This window comes from Cyprinodon variegatus, unplaced genomic scaffold (genome assembly GCF_000732505.1).
Source record: "Cyprinodon variegatus isolate N-32 unplaced genomic scaffold, C_variegatus-1.0 Scaffold211, whole genome shotgun sequence".
Lineage (NCBI taxonomy): Eukaryota > Metazoa > Chordata > Actinopteri > Cyprinodontiformes > Cyprinodontidae > Cyprinodon > Cyprinodon variegatus.
In genome coordinates this window covers 303268-319265 of record NW_015150664.1, presented here as the reverse complement: position 1 = coordinate 319265, position 15998 = coordinate 303268, and positions in this window count along the sequence as shown.

The following is a 15998-nucleotide window of genomic DNA, read 5'->3' as shown; positions in this document are numbered from 1 at the left end:
TGGATAAGAGGGATTGGCAGGTGAGTGAAGTAAGCAATTAGATCAGCTATCAGGGCAGATCATGACAGTAGCTTATCACACCAAGAGTTACTTACTCATACACTAGGTCTAGGTTGATATTCATAATTTTTTTTTCATTAACAACTTAAATAATCTTTTGAAAACTGCTGTTTACCTTCATTTGTGTAATCAAATCTTTCCTGTTGATCAGAAACATTTAGGTGACACAAAACACCAAAAACACTACAAATCTTTGAGGAAAGTACTTTTTCATAATACTGTGTATCTGTGCAGAAATCAAAAAGATATATGGTCTGTATTCCCCCTTCAAATATTCTAAATCCCATATTTTTCAATTTCTTGACTGAGCAGTTAACAATGCTAAAATTCTTGGTATCTGTGTCTGTTTGTGATGCAGTGCTGGAGTTAATCTCTGTGTGCTGGGTTGTTGAGTTTTCATCCTCCTCTTTTCCACCCACACATCTCTTCCACATACAAACGCCGCTGCTCTAGGCAGCCAATCACCACCTCTCCTCCTTTGTATTGCTTTTACCTGCGTCACTCTGCTCATGTTACCATGGCGATCACTGATGCTCCCCCCACACTCTGTGTCTCCGCTCTTCCAGTATGAAGATGAAGCTGACTTGTGGCTGGTGATGCAGGCAGGCTGCAGACGTCATCGCTCCCTTGGGAAGAAGGCCTATTTTTACTGGTGGGCACAGAGAACACCAGGCTGCCAAGCATATTTATGGAAGCTCATCTAATCCCTGTCTGCTAGAAAACACCACTGCAAATACTCTGGACCTCTCTCTCCATTCACTTCTCACAAATGCACATCATTGAAACACACAACTGCTGTCATGTTGCGCCAAAATCAACTAACAACTGTAATACATGTTCACAATCCTCTATTATCTCAATGCTTTATCTGCTGATTACAATAATATGATGGTAAAAAATGTTTGGTACCAGAAAAGGTAAGTAATGTAGCAACAGTTTTGACATAGTAAAATGATGTAAAAAACAAAGTAATATTCTGATAAAACGAATGAAACAAAACACAACAGCTTCCCTAAACTCCTTGACATTAATGTAAACAAATAAAGGGTTACAATAAAAATAAGCTCAATCATTTATGAGGTTATGAAATTCTACCTATTTTTCTAAGATGAGTTACGAAGAATTGTTTAACCTGCAGCCAACCAACCAACCTCACCTGAATGCATCTCTAGAAATCCAGAATGTTTTATTTAGAGCTAGTCATGAGAATTATATTTAATCTATTTGAAATCTCATATTTAAGATGCCTGGACTGTGCATTTATAGGAAGAATTTTTTAAAACCTTTGATGCCCAATGTTGCGAATATACATCAAACCTAGCCTGGCCAGAATGATATGATGTGTCAATATAGCTGACCTACAGTCTGGTAAGACAGATAGTGAAATAAGTTACAGTTAACTTAGCGTTTACTTAAACTAACAGGCTGTGGATTCACGATATCAGCAGCTAGGGTGTTTTTACCAGGAACGTCTATAAGAGAGAAACACAGGTTAGTGATCAAGATAATCTGACAAAGGATGATTATGAACGCGTGAGTTTCTAACATGGTTTGACAGTTCAGTCCATGCTTAGAGAACAAGGATCATTCCAGCCGGGAAGCTGACGAGACGCAGCGGACTCTGCCAGAGAGTTCCAGATGCAGAAGCCTAGAAAGCTGCAGAGTTGACAGGAGATCAGATCCAAGCAGACGAAGGAAGGCAGGATAATCCACAGGGCGAAGTCAAGAGGTAGTCAAGGTTCAGTCCACAGAAGAATCTAGCAGGAGTCCAAAAACAGGCCAGCAAACAGATCAGACAGGGGCAGGCTGGCTCAGAGGTCCAAATACAGAAAAGGATCAGGATCAGGGAATCAGAACACTATAGGAAACGCCTGATAATTATCAACAACAAAGGCTCAAGAATAATTTGGCACTGATGGCTGGAACCAGGCAGTATAAATAAGAGGAGGAACAGATGGATCAGATGAGCAGTGATAAGAAAACAGGGCAGAGCTAGACAGGTGAATTAAATGAGCAATCAGTCCAGGCATTAGCGCCAAAATCATGACAGGCACAGCTTGATTTTAAAAGACTAAAAGGACTAACAGGGTCAGCATCATCAAGTTAAAACCATTCAGATAACTAATTCTTTAGTCCGTCAAACATGTCATGCCATTGAAGATACCCTCCTGTCAACATTTTCTGCAGGTTTTACTTAACAAATCTTAGAATCTAACGTGTGCTCTATAAAGGAAAGATCTGTGTTTATCACTTTAAGCTTTCTCCTCCCTGATTCTTTCCTTAGAAGAGATCTTCCAAAACAAATACTGTAAATAACACTTTATAAGGTTTATGTAATAAATGATTAGAAAATATGTTTATATAATGGTAATCCTAATCAAACCAGATTGAAATTTAAATTTGGGAACTAGTTAAAGGCAAAAAACCTAAATAGATATATGCCCAGATTCATACAATTGCATGTATTTGTGTATAAATACGTGAATGTGTATAAATTTGGGCGTAAAGGGGATAAGATATCTGAAATACATATTTTATTCAGTCAAGCTAATAAATGTTAAAAGTTTTTTTTTTTTTTTCATTTTCAGTACTTTATAGGCTTTCTGCTTTAGCAAAATTGTTCTTATTTTTGTTTTCATAAAAAAAGAACAAAAATGTCAAAATTCTTGATTTTATTCCTTTTTAGTGCAATTAGGTATAAAAAACATTTCTTAATGTACACGTCGGAGTAACACACGGCATAATCACAGCTAAAATGAACAATAAAAGTTTCCAATTACCTTGCTAACCTCATAACCCACACTCGTAATTTTAAAGTTTTGTTGGTCGTTGTTTAGCAACCTATGAGCAATCTATAGCATTCAGATAACCTGACTTGAAACTTTGTGAATTGTGGGGACACAACATAGACTCTCATGTGTTGCAGAAACAATCATTCACAGCCAGTACTTTCAGGCTTTGGGGTGGTAATAAAAACCACTGAGCCACTGCAGCAGCAGCATGGTTTCTGTTCGGATGTGGCATATCAACACGTTTTTCTCCTACATGCTTTCCAAATGTTTCCCATTATCTATTAACAAAATAAAATCTTCAGTAATGTGTACTGTAGACATTGATAATTGAAACTTCAACGGTGTGTTTAAATGGTCTCATGTAACACATTTAGTATAATTACTTCAGTTTTGATGAGAGTGTATCAAGATTTTCCATCAAATATAATTTACATTTTTCAGTTTCAAATACTGAAGGAAAATGCATGAAAATCTCCATTTGAGCCTAATGAGGCATGCCTCTTAACATTTAGATTAGATCACTACAGAGCTAGTGATCAACATCACAGAATGGCTTTTTATTCTGTATTCTGAGTTGTAATTGTATAAAAAATTGAATGTTAAAGCTAAATACAGTGTGAAGTATGTTATTTAGGGGAGAAAATGGCTAAAATCGTCTTGTCTCAGCAAACTAATTATGTAAAGCCAAATATTTAAAATAAATCTCCACATTCTTGGAGCATGTACAAATATTCAATGTAACATGTTTTTTTGCCATTAGATAAAAAAAAAACAAAAAAAACATCAACATTGTATTGTAAAAGTCACATGGAAAATAATATTCAGAAAATACTACATGTGTTTTGTCTGCAACAGCAAATGTTTAACAATGAAAAAACGTGGGCCTACTGAGGTTTTGTGGTTAAGAGTTTAAAATTGTCGGGGTGTATTGCTGTGTGTACAGGTGTGCAAAAACCACCACTGCACACACCAAGACATCTGTCTGTCACGGCATAGGGTTCCAACATCCTTCGTCACTGTGGAACTTCACCCACTCTTTGAAACCACGTCATTAGGCTCAGTGGAGCAGCTTTGAGGGACACAAACACATACAGATTTATGTTAATTAGGACTGCAGAATCCCTTATTTTTATTACTGATAGCACTGAAACACATTGTCAATATAAAACAATAATATTAAAAAATCCAAAGAAATTAGTCAGTAAATTATGTGTAATATTAAGGAATAGGTACGAATTAATGAAAGACTATTAAAAGGTTTATTCAAAGAAGAACTATAAAGCAGTCAAATTTATGGGAAAAAACAAAAAAGGAATATACAAAAACTTACACCGAAAATTTACCTAATATAAGAGACAATTTTCCATTTCCTCTATCCAGTACACATGACCCTTGAATTATTATAATTTCTGCCATTTTAAAAATGTTATATTTAAAAAAGTTTCATATACTAAGGACATTTGTTACTCACAACCTGAAAAATCAAAATGCTTTGGAATATATATTTTTTTAAACATTTGAAAGATCTGGAGCATTTAAATGTGACCTGTAAATTAACTGTAGGAGACTTGCTTTATTATTTCCATATCTCTTCCTGATCTGACCTGTGATGACATGCTAAGCCGCATGTTGTTATTAAATCATCCGTTGTCTAGGTGGTGTCCTGAAAATAATGTAGGCTATGTAAATATTTGCTGAACTCTTTAGGGAAAACCTAGTCTGATTCAAATAGATTACATCCATCCATATTTCATAGGCTCTTCTTCGTAGAATTCTGGCTGAATGTATTAATCCTCCAAGACCCTGACAGCTCAGTGTGCAGACCAGGTAGCATTTGTGGTTTAACAGTGATGATGTTTATCATTATATATATGTAGTTTATCATTATATTCATGTAGTAAAGCTACTGTTGCCTTAGTCACATTCGAGGGTAATGGTGATCTCTACACTCAATAGTTCATCAGCTCTAGTTTGTCTGCTTCCACAAATGAGAGAACCACTCTGATATAATTATAAATAACAATTTCTAGGGCAATGAAAGCATAAAGATTTAAACTAACAGTTTGTGGATGATAATAAATAACATATTTATGTAGAAATGCATTACATTTCTTTGAGTAAAACTCTGTAAATATTACACAATGTAGCTTTAATACAAATAGATAAAATCTCTGATCTGGATCTTGTCCTCCTGCTCTCCGAAATTATGTTATATCCATCCCTCAACCAATTTAATCTGTTTCCATAATAAACATGGCCAATTTAAAACAATTATTTGACATACCATTGACATTAATAATAAATAGCTTAGGTTTTAACCCTGAACCTTGTGGAAGCTCACAAGTTCTACTGCTTATGTATCCTAATTTTTATTTTTCCATGTGGAAAGGGTTTTTTTTTTAATCAATGATAATCCTGATAATACACTGAATCAAAGTAAAGATGTGCTTCCAAAGTGTCAAAGGGTGTGCTTATCTAGATTTTTTTTACATTAAAAATACCATTTGCTGTTCCTTTTTTTTTATCTGTGATTGCTCAGGTGAGAAAAACAAACTGTGTTCAAATGTTTAACCTTCTGAAGGAACTATTTTAATTTCTTTCCAAATGGTTTCAGAACTGTGAATTCATTAAGGCATACTAATTGCTAAATATACTTTCTTTAAAGCCATTTGAGAGATTTTCTGGCTCAGTGTCTGAGTATTATCAAAAAAGTCTTGTTTTTAACTTCTTTTAAGTATATGAACACTGCTAACACCAAATGCTGAAATATGCTTAACTTTTTCAATTCAATTTAGAAATAGATAATTTAAGGGAAATTCAGCTTTGATAAAATATGGTAGTGTCTTAATTAACTTGATGTATGTCTTAATCACTGTGGGCAGGAGGAATCTCCTGTTGGAGTCTGATTTACAGAGAATCTGGAGAAGCCTCTGACTAAAACACTTGTATGAATGTCTAAAAAAGAGTGTGCTCAGGTTGGTTCATTATGTTTTTCTTTTTGAGCTCATTTAAGCAATTGGATTTGATGATTTTACCAAAAAGGATGATGGATGAAGAGATCACACGCTCCATGACAGACTTCTAGAGGATGTGAAGCATCTTGCTGCAAACACTGAAAGACCTTCGTCTTCTCAAAAAAATAGTCTGCTCTGTTCTTCATGTAGATGGCATTTTCTTTTAAACTTAGTTATTCTACCTCAGCGTTTATCTATCTATTTAAAAAAAAATTATTTCCTGATATTTCCCCCAAACATATTCATTAATTAGACATGAACAAAGAATAATGTCTTTTGTCTAAATAAGTTGAAAAGATTATTTTAGTAAAAGTATTTTGCTTTTAATTCTCAATGTGCAATATCTTATAAGAATCTCTCTTGGAGACCATCTGCTTCTAAATTGAGAATATTAGCGATATATTTCTGCTATTTGTTCACATTTCAACTTGCATTTTAAAAGTCTTTCACTATGCCATCTATCTAAAATAACTCAAATATATATTCATATTGTGTATTTGTGGATCACTTAAGTTATTTCTGGCTTCTGGTGCAGAACTTGTGTATTTTGCCTGATAAGAAATATTTTTACAGTGAAAAATACTGGCCTGCTACATACTCACTTCCCCCACTGTTTATGGGCTTATTTAATGACTTAGACTTGGACAAACTTTATTTTTCATTTTGTACACACAGGGTGTATACAAAACAAAATTTGGTTCAGTTCAGCTCTCCAGACATTTCCATTTCTTAATGTGCTGCAGTGATAAAATGTAAACATTGTGATCAAATGTAAACAAGACTGAGATATGATTTAAAGTTTTTCCAACATTCAGTTTTTTTTCTTCCATTTTATTCAACATTCAGCAGTCTAATGGCAGTGGGGAAGAAGCTGTTTTGGAATCTGCTGGACCTGCATCGGATGCTTCGAAGCCTCTTACCAGAGGACAGCAGGGAGAGCAGTCCATGGTGGGGGTGTGAGGGGTCATTCATAATGTTACAAGCTTGGGACACCTAGCGCTGGGATGAATTGAAATTTATGGAGAGAATAGGAGCCCTGATGATCTTCTCTGCTGTTCTCACTAGTCTTCTCGCCTTTTTCCAGTCTGGGGTGCTGCAGCCTCCACATCACACAGTGAGACAGCTGGTCAGAATGCTCTCCATGGTGCTTCTGTAGAAGGTGAAGAGGATGGGTGTGGGCAGGTGGACTCTCCTCATCCTCCTCAGGAAGTACAAGTGCTTCTGTACCCTTTGACCAGTGAAATGGTGTTTACAGACCAGGTGAGGTTGTCTATGATTTGCACCCCCAGGGATTTGGTGCTGCTGACCACCTCTACAGCTGAGCTGTTGATGACCAGTGGAGCATGGTTTGGCCGGTTCTTCCTGAAATCCAAGATTATCTCCTTCATTTTCTCCACATTCAGGATCAGGTTTTTGTCTTTGCACCACTCCACCAGCTGCTCCACCTCCTCTCTGTAGTCCTGGTCGTTGTCCTCTCTGATGAGACCCACCACTGTGGTGTCTGTGAACTTCACGATGCAATTTGTGGTAAACCTGGAAACGCAGTCGTGTGTCTTCAGGGTGAACAGCAGGGGGCTCAGGACGCAGACATGAGAGGAGCCTGTGATTAGGGTGATGACATCAGAGGTGTTCTGATAATGGCATTCTTTAAGTCAAAAGTAGTTTTAAAATCTATGTAAAGATTAGTTTAGATTATGGAAGAAATTCCTTCTGTGGTGGTCTGGAAGAAAAAAACAACATCTTGGGAAACTTGAATGTAGCATTGGCTTTTAAAAGAGCAGTTTAAGCTCGGGTGTCAAATAACTATCAGGGATACACTTTAGCATGCAAATGTATGTTGAGCTTCTTTCATACCTTCTAAACTAAATTAAAAAGCTGCAATAGCTGCAGCACCACTCTAATCAATTTACCAACTAAATAACAGAGGAAAATATTTCAATGAATCCACAGAGCTTATGTGTAAATGTGACCGTGTCAAAGGAAATAAGACCAAAGGTTTTAGTTTTGTTTCTGTACCCTTAGAGTTACTTATTTTTTATTCAGGTACTGCAACTATGTTGAAGATCAAGCCTGAACATGTAATTAAGAGAACATCTTTCAAGGCCTTTTAATGTTTTACGATATCTAATCATGCCCATGCTCATTTACTAAACTATGTCTCAGCACAGCAATAAAAACAGCATGGTGTTTGGTGAGCCTCCTTTTCCTCCAAATATTTCTAAAGAAGTTTACAGAAACAGATGATGGATTCCTGTACTTTATAACATGCCAGAATATTTCACATTCACCCTGCTCATGTATTTTAATTAAATTAGGCGAGGCACACAGATGCACACTGGGTTTTAAACCATGTGCCATGTTGCTTAATCAAGTACAGATAAAAAAAAAAAAAAACAAGCATTTCCTTTGGGCAGGGTGGAAGTTGATTCATTCCAACAGATGCCAAGCATTCCTGACTATACTTCATTACAATTTGTCTGAACATGCAGCTCTTATTCGTAGTGCTGGATGACAAATACTTCTGGAGATCTTAGTGTGCTCCACAAATTAAAGCTGACTCATATTTAAAGAATTCCTTTGTCATATGACATACTGAACACTGTTAGCTGGATGTTGCTGCTGCACCTTCCATTCAACTCCATACATCTAAATATTTTGCTTTGTTTTTTTTTTTTTTGTCTATTCTGTTTGAATACAGCAGCTGCCTTATGTGACTCCACCCTTGATAAAAATGTGTTGAAAGCCTAAAATAAATGTCTGTCTTGAACTGAGATCATCCTTCACCTTTTTTAAATTCTAACTTTTAATTATCTAATTTAATTTAGCTTAGCAATTGAAAGTACTCCTAACAATTCCTATAGTTTAGAAGTAACAATTATTTTTATTATGCTTTACTTTTCTGAAGTAGTGAATAGAATGAGTTATTTGGTTTTTAATAGTAATTTCTTGTTTCAAATTGATAATAAAACAAGAAACAAAGGCCAATTTCTTCAGTTTTGAAAGAGGTAAAGACAATAGTGCCAGGCTTCGTGAAGCTGATGACTGGCTTAATTACTCATTTCATTCACCTGTCTAGCTCTGCCTGGTTTCTCATCACTGCTCATCTGATCCACCTGCTCCTGACTCTATTCAAGGTGCTTCCATCCAGTCATCTTAGACAGATTATTCCTGTTCTCTCTAGCAAGTGGTGAGTGTTTTAGAGTTCCTTTGTGTTTCTGATTTCCTGATCCTGCCTCTCAACCACTGAGCGTGCCTGTTCCTGTCTGAACCCAGTGGTACATCTTAAAGCGTATTTGAGTGTTTCTGATTTCTTGGTCTGCCTCTCAACCACTGAGCCTGCCTGTTCCTGTACTGATCTGCTTGCCTGACCTCGCTTTGGAACTCTGAGTCTGCATTTTCCTGTTCTGATCTGTTTGCCTGACCTGGCTTTGGATTCCTGGATTTCTGAGCCTGCCTGTTTACTTCTTGGTCTGTTTCCCTTACCTTTGTCGATAATTAACTTGTGTCTGTATTTATCCGGTTAGATTTCAGTGGAAAAGAAAGACTTGTTTTGTAGGAATTAGGGAAACTGAACAAGGCTGGTTTAGGGTTAGGATGTGTTTATATCGATGATAAACCTTCCTCAAGCTGCAGGGTTACCTGTGGTGTACCACAGGGATCAGTGCTACTGCCAATTCTCTTACTATATTTATGCTAGCAATTGGAAGAGTTATCTGACAGTTTGAGATTAATTTCAACTGTTATGTTGATGATATTCAGCTATATCTGTCTATATGTCCTGATGAAACGAACCCATTACATAGACAAAACAGAAGTTGATAGGTCAGTCACTTCATCTGGATGGGATTAATTTGATCTCAGATAATAAAATAAAAATCTTTATTTTTGATCAGGACCGTTTTCCCCAAATTTTCCGATCAACAGTTTTCTCTAATTTCCTACCATCATCTTTTAAAATATTGCAAAACATTTGAAATTTGTTCAGGGAGGATTCTGAACTTAGTGCATGCATTTTTTACTTCAAGTTCACAAAATGTAGTTAAAAGCCTTCACCTGATCCAAAATGCTGCAGCCAGACTCTGAAGAAAATTTTTAAAAGATAGACCATATCTCTCTTATCCTTGCTTCTTTTTATTGGCCTCCACTTAAATGTGGAACAGAATTTAAAATCCTCCTCCTCACGTATAAAGCCCTAAAAAAAACAAGCTCAATCTAATAATATTTCTTATGTTCTTGTTCATCCTTAGGCATACGGTATCTTTTTGTTATCAGGCTCTTTTCCTGTGGAACCAACTACTAGTTTTAATCTGTCAGGCAGACACCCTGTATACTTTTAGGTTGAAGCTTAAAATGTTACTTTTTGATAAAGCCTATAGTTAAATGGGCTTGGGTTATCATGGACTATTTCTATAACTATGCTGCTATAGGCTTAGACGGCTGGAGTATGTATGGCCCACTTTTCATCATTCTGCTTCATTTTATCTCTTTTCTCCCATTCTGCATTATTTGTTGGTTCAACCTTTAGGTTTTTTTCTTATTTTTCTCATCATAGTAGCTTCATCTGGTCTGTTCCTGTTTGGCTGTGACATCGTCCTTAATGGAAAAATTAGCTTGGCTGCAACCACCACTGGGATAATATTTGATAAAGTTAGGCCTGTTTTTCAGTGTTTAGTCCTGTTTCTCTGAGACATGGCCCAGCTTTTACAGTGACTAACTGTATGTGCTCCTTTTATTATTTTTGTCATGAAAACTGACCAAAAGCTTGTTTGCTTGAGTGTTTCTTTCCTAGACAGAACAACACATTGAGCTGGTTTACCATTACTTCTGCTAACATAGAAAGCCTTTATGGATCATTGTTTCTATGTCTCTTTGGTATCTCTGCTTCTGTCACCTTGAATACCCAGCCCTTTTCTGCTCAAGGTTTCTTCCTGCTAAAAGAGAGTTTTTCCTCTCCACTGTTACTGTATGCATGCTCAATGTAAGTCATTCCACATGCTAGCAAATATCTAAAGTCGCCTTATGTTAATCTAAGAGGAGGGAGTCCTCAATGCAATCAGCTGGTTTTCCTTCGATAGTAAATTTTTAACTAAACTGACTCTGATCGAATGGTCTCTGTAAGGTTCCTTGAGATGATTTTTCCTGTTAAATGGAGCTATATAAATTAACCAAATCAAAACTATATAAACCCAAAACCACACTAGAGCTGAAATAGGAAGAGTTAAGATTAAACCATATTCATGCATTAGAATGTGCCAGAGCAGGCCCAGACCTAAGTAAAATTTAGAATTTGCAACAAGACTTAAATAAAAAATCAAAAATAAAATAAAAATAAAAAACACTCTACTTGAGCCTTTTTTCAGAACAAATGGGGAAACATTTGAATATATGTACAAAGCTGGTAATGAAATAGACCTAAAAGCTATATTTGTACAGTAGCTGCAGTTGTAGCAAAAGGTGGTTCTGCAAACTATACATCCAAGTCAGTTGAACAAATATGACAACTTCAGTAGATATTTTGGTTATTTTTAACAACCTCTAAAAATATGTCATGATGTTTCTTCAGCTACCCCTTTGTACAAAGGTTTTTGTTTGTCAACTTCATAACATCCCAGTAAAATACCCTGAAGTATTAAGTAAAGGGCTCTTTAACCTTTGGCAGCAGTTAATTCCATTAAATATCTATATATATCTATATATATCTATATATATATAGATATATATAGATATATATAGAAATATATATAGAGAGAGTTTTTTTTTTCACCCTATCTCAGAACCATCCTTTATTCTCTCACTGTTTCAACAGTCATTATTTAGATAAAAATCTTTTATTTTCCTTTGGGGGTTTGTGTTACTAGATATTTATTTTAGCAGAAGATTTATTCAGAAAGTTCATGCTTGTCAATCTAAAAGATTTGTCTTTTTCTCTATTTTATACAAACTGTTATTTGTATTATGCACATCTATGTATTATGTATATCTAAGTACATCTATGTAGTATTATGTTCATCTATTGTACATCTAAAAGGGGAAACAATGAGATTTGGTGTGTGTNACTAGATATTTATTTTAGCAGAAGATTTATTCAGAAAGTTCATGCTTGTCAATCTAAAAGATTTGTCTTTTTCTCTATTTTATACAAACTGTTATATGTATTATGTACATCTATGTATTATGTATATCTAAGTACATCTATGTAGTATTATGTTCATCTATTGTACATCTAAAAGGGGAAACAATGAGATTTGGTGTGTGTGTGTGTGTGACAGAGATAGTAGTACACGGTTTCCCAGCTACCGCCTGCAGGCTCAGCACCCCCACTCTACTCCGAGAAACAGCTTTTAGACAAAAATATCTCTCTCCTGTTGGTTACCCCCCCCTTCCCCAGACACACAACACCACCTCCATTTCCGCCACAGATATGACATCACAGGTTGTACCATGTGATCCACCCGCACAAAGCTTTACAGCTATGGATGGGGCCTACCTGTGACGCACAGATCTGCTTGATGGGTGAAAATTAGAGGTGGAAAACAAGAGCCTTCCTTCTATACTTCCAAATGAATATTGATTATCTGGGTTGGATGGCACAGACAATGCATTTACCGAGGTCTTCTCTTAGTTTGAAGTGCCCAAATAAAGTTTACCAATGAAAATTAAGATCTCCCCATGTTAATGAAAACTAAAATTAAAAGAGGATGCCATTTCTTGCTCTAAACTAGCATTAGAAATTATATAACTATGAAACAGAAACTTGGAAAATCTTGAGTGGAAAATACAAAATATAGTAATCCATTACACAGTTTTACCTGTTGGATCTGAGACCACGTCATATAAAAAAGAGAAAACAATATTGTTGTGCACTGACCAGACGGAGTGTTGAAACCAAACCAGTTTCATGTTCAACTTCCCTGAATGCTGACGTCTAGAAACAAAACGGATTAACTGGAGCTTTAAAAGAGAAATGAGCATTCTTGTTAAGTAAACTCTCTCCACATAGACATGTAACGGTTTGCAGCTGTTCACATTTAAGATTGTTGTGTAATAAGTCACATTCACACATGTCAAAGCATTGAAAGCATTTGTGTTTCCTTTATTTGCTTTAATTAAGATGTAAGTAGAGCAAGTACTAGGAATTACTAACATTCATTCCCAAAGTTATTTTAAAAGTTTAGCATAAAAATATACTTTAGAATTTGAGTTAAACCGTTATAAATTAGCTTTTCGGCATTAGCATCATTGGCCTGTAGATGTAATGCATTCTGCAGGGTTTCCATACAGAATTTTGTCTAAGCCAACTTGTTTTAATGAACTATGTGAGGTTCCTTAAGATGGCAGGTGGTGTGATTTTGCAATATATGAATGGATTGAAATAAATTACTTCATATGTATTTCTTTTGGGCTCAACAAATTGTTTTTAATGTGTTATTTGTCAAACAATCAAGTGTTGCTTTTTTTTTCTTCCATAGTAACATCAAACCACATTGAGCATGCTCACTGTTTTCACTTTATTTTCCTTTTCCATGGCAACAGACATTATTAAAAGATTGTCTATAACAGACATGTGCGTCACTCCTCATAAGATCATTCTACACTCTGTGCCGCACTTCGATTATAACTTAAGTTAACAAAGAATAAAAGGTAAAATACATTACACATTACAGTAATAAAAAGTAATAATTAAAAAAATCTGGAAATTATGCCGTTGATATATTTTCTGTGTTGGGAAAACACACACACAAAAAACCTGATAGGCCAAAAGTAAAGGACAGAAATATAAATATTAGGGACAAGCTTAGTGCAAGGCTAACTTTAAAATTTTTTTATCCTAATTTATTTCAATTCTATTCAGTTTATTTATATAGCGCCAGTTCACAATACATGTTATCTCAAGGCACTTTACAGAGAAAATTCAACGAGAGCATACAGTCAGATTGATTCAAATTTTCTGTCTAAGGAAAACTAGTTGATTGCATCGACTCATTGACTCTTCAGCAATCCCTCACACCAGGCCTGCTTGTAGTGACAGTGGAGAGGAAAACTCCCTTTTAACAGAGAGAAACCTCCAGCAGAACCAGGCTCAGTGTGAGCGGCCATCTGCCGAGGCCGACTGTGGTTCAAGGAGAAAGAAGAAGACAAACAGAAGTAGAGCCAACTCCATGCCAACCCCCATGTCAGAGGCTGAAAAAGAGCAAATACAGTTAGTCACAGTCAGAGAAACAGGACTAGCCTTAAAAATAGACAAGGTGTCTGCCTACGGACTAAAACCGGTAGTTGGTTCCACAGGAACCAGAGCCTGATGGCTAAAAGATCTGCCTCCAAATATACTTTTAGAAATGCTACTAACCACAAGCAGAGATGGCAAAAGTACTCACTTTCCGTACTTGAGTAAAAGTACAGATACTTGTGTTAAAAAATACTCTGGTGAAAGTGGAAGTACTGGTTAAACTTCTTTACTCAAGTAAAAGTAACAAAGTACAGGCTTGTAAATTTACTTAAAGTATAAAAGTAAAAGTAGAAACCACTTTTTTCATGCCGTTGCCTACATTTTAAATGGATGTCTGCCAATAGGACTAGATCTCAGTTGTGTTCATTTTCAATCATCTCGTCGTCCATGCTACTATGCTAACGCCACCGCCACCAAGCTGCAATGATTTGCCGCAAATGGATACCGCCGAATCTGTCGATTCATCTTGTAGTGGTGCGTCAAATGCAACATAGATTCCCATCCAATTAGATTGAATTTGGTATTGATGACGTGAAAAATAATAACGGTAACTCCATTAAAATGATTCAAAACTAAAGTAACGAGCCAATTTTTTAAAATGTAAGGAGTAGAAAGTACAGATATTTGTGTAAAAATGTAAGGAGTAGAAGTAAAAAGTCGCCATAAAAATAAGTAGTAAAGTAAAAAAAAATATCAGAAAAATCTACTTGAGTACAGTAACGAAGTATTTGTACTTCGTTACTTCCCATCTCTGACCACAAGTCAACGTGCCGATTAAGAGCGAAGTGCTCTGTTAGGAACATAAGGAACAATCTGATGTCTGATGTAAGATGGAGATTGTTTTTTAGCACTTTATATGTGCAAAGGGGGATTTTAAATTCTATTCTAGATTTAACGGGAAGTCAATGAAGAGAAGCTAGGATAGGAGAGACTTGATCTATTTTTAATTTTCATCAGAACTCTGGGTGCAGACTAGTTTCTCAGCTCAGAAGTTACTGATTAATAGGCATCTTTTTATAAGACTCAGGTCCAAAGATAATAACTTCTGTTCTATCTGCATTCAGAAGCAGAAAGTTATGAGTCATCCTGATTTTTATGTTTTCAAGACATGCCTGTAGTCTATGTAATGGTTTATTTTTCATCAGTTCCTATATAGCTAGTTTATTTACAATGAGTGTCACTAGTAAGGAGACAATACAAGCATGAATTTAAAAAGATAAATGAATAGTTTGGCATAACTGGAAAAAATCCCATGTCATAAAGTGACAGTAAAGTTAGGCTATTTTGTTTGAATTGTGTGCACATACTGTGAAAACGGTCAAATAAAAAACAATGTATATGTTGTATGTAAACATTACTGTAAACCATATTAACAACTTTGTCAAGTAAATACTTCAAAGCTGTTATAACCATTAATATTTATGAACTGTAATAGTACATAGAAAAGGCTTGCCTTTAGTTTCTGTTATTTTTCAGAATGCAATATGATCTGTGTATGACTTTGACTTCTTAAGGGGTTTAAAACAGAAAAAGGATTGATCTTTAAAATGTTAATGAGATAGTAACTAGAACTTAGACTAATGCTGTTCCAACTGTGACCCTGACTCCCCAAATAAAAGTTTTGTAAATATTCTGTCAGATATTCCATCCTGAAATGATAAAAAATGAACAGAATGCTAAAATTAGATTAGATAGGAACTTTATTTATGCAAGGAAGAAACAAAGTGATAGAAAAGTCATTCTAAAGAGTTTTTAAAACAGAATGAAAAAAAAATCTTACTATGAATAGGAAATTTGAATTGTAAGACATTAAAAAAATATAAAGTTTGTGGTAACCAGTATGAATGATAATAAGCTTACAAATGACCAAGGCATGCAGTTTACATACACGCAGGGAAATCAAAA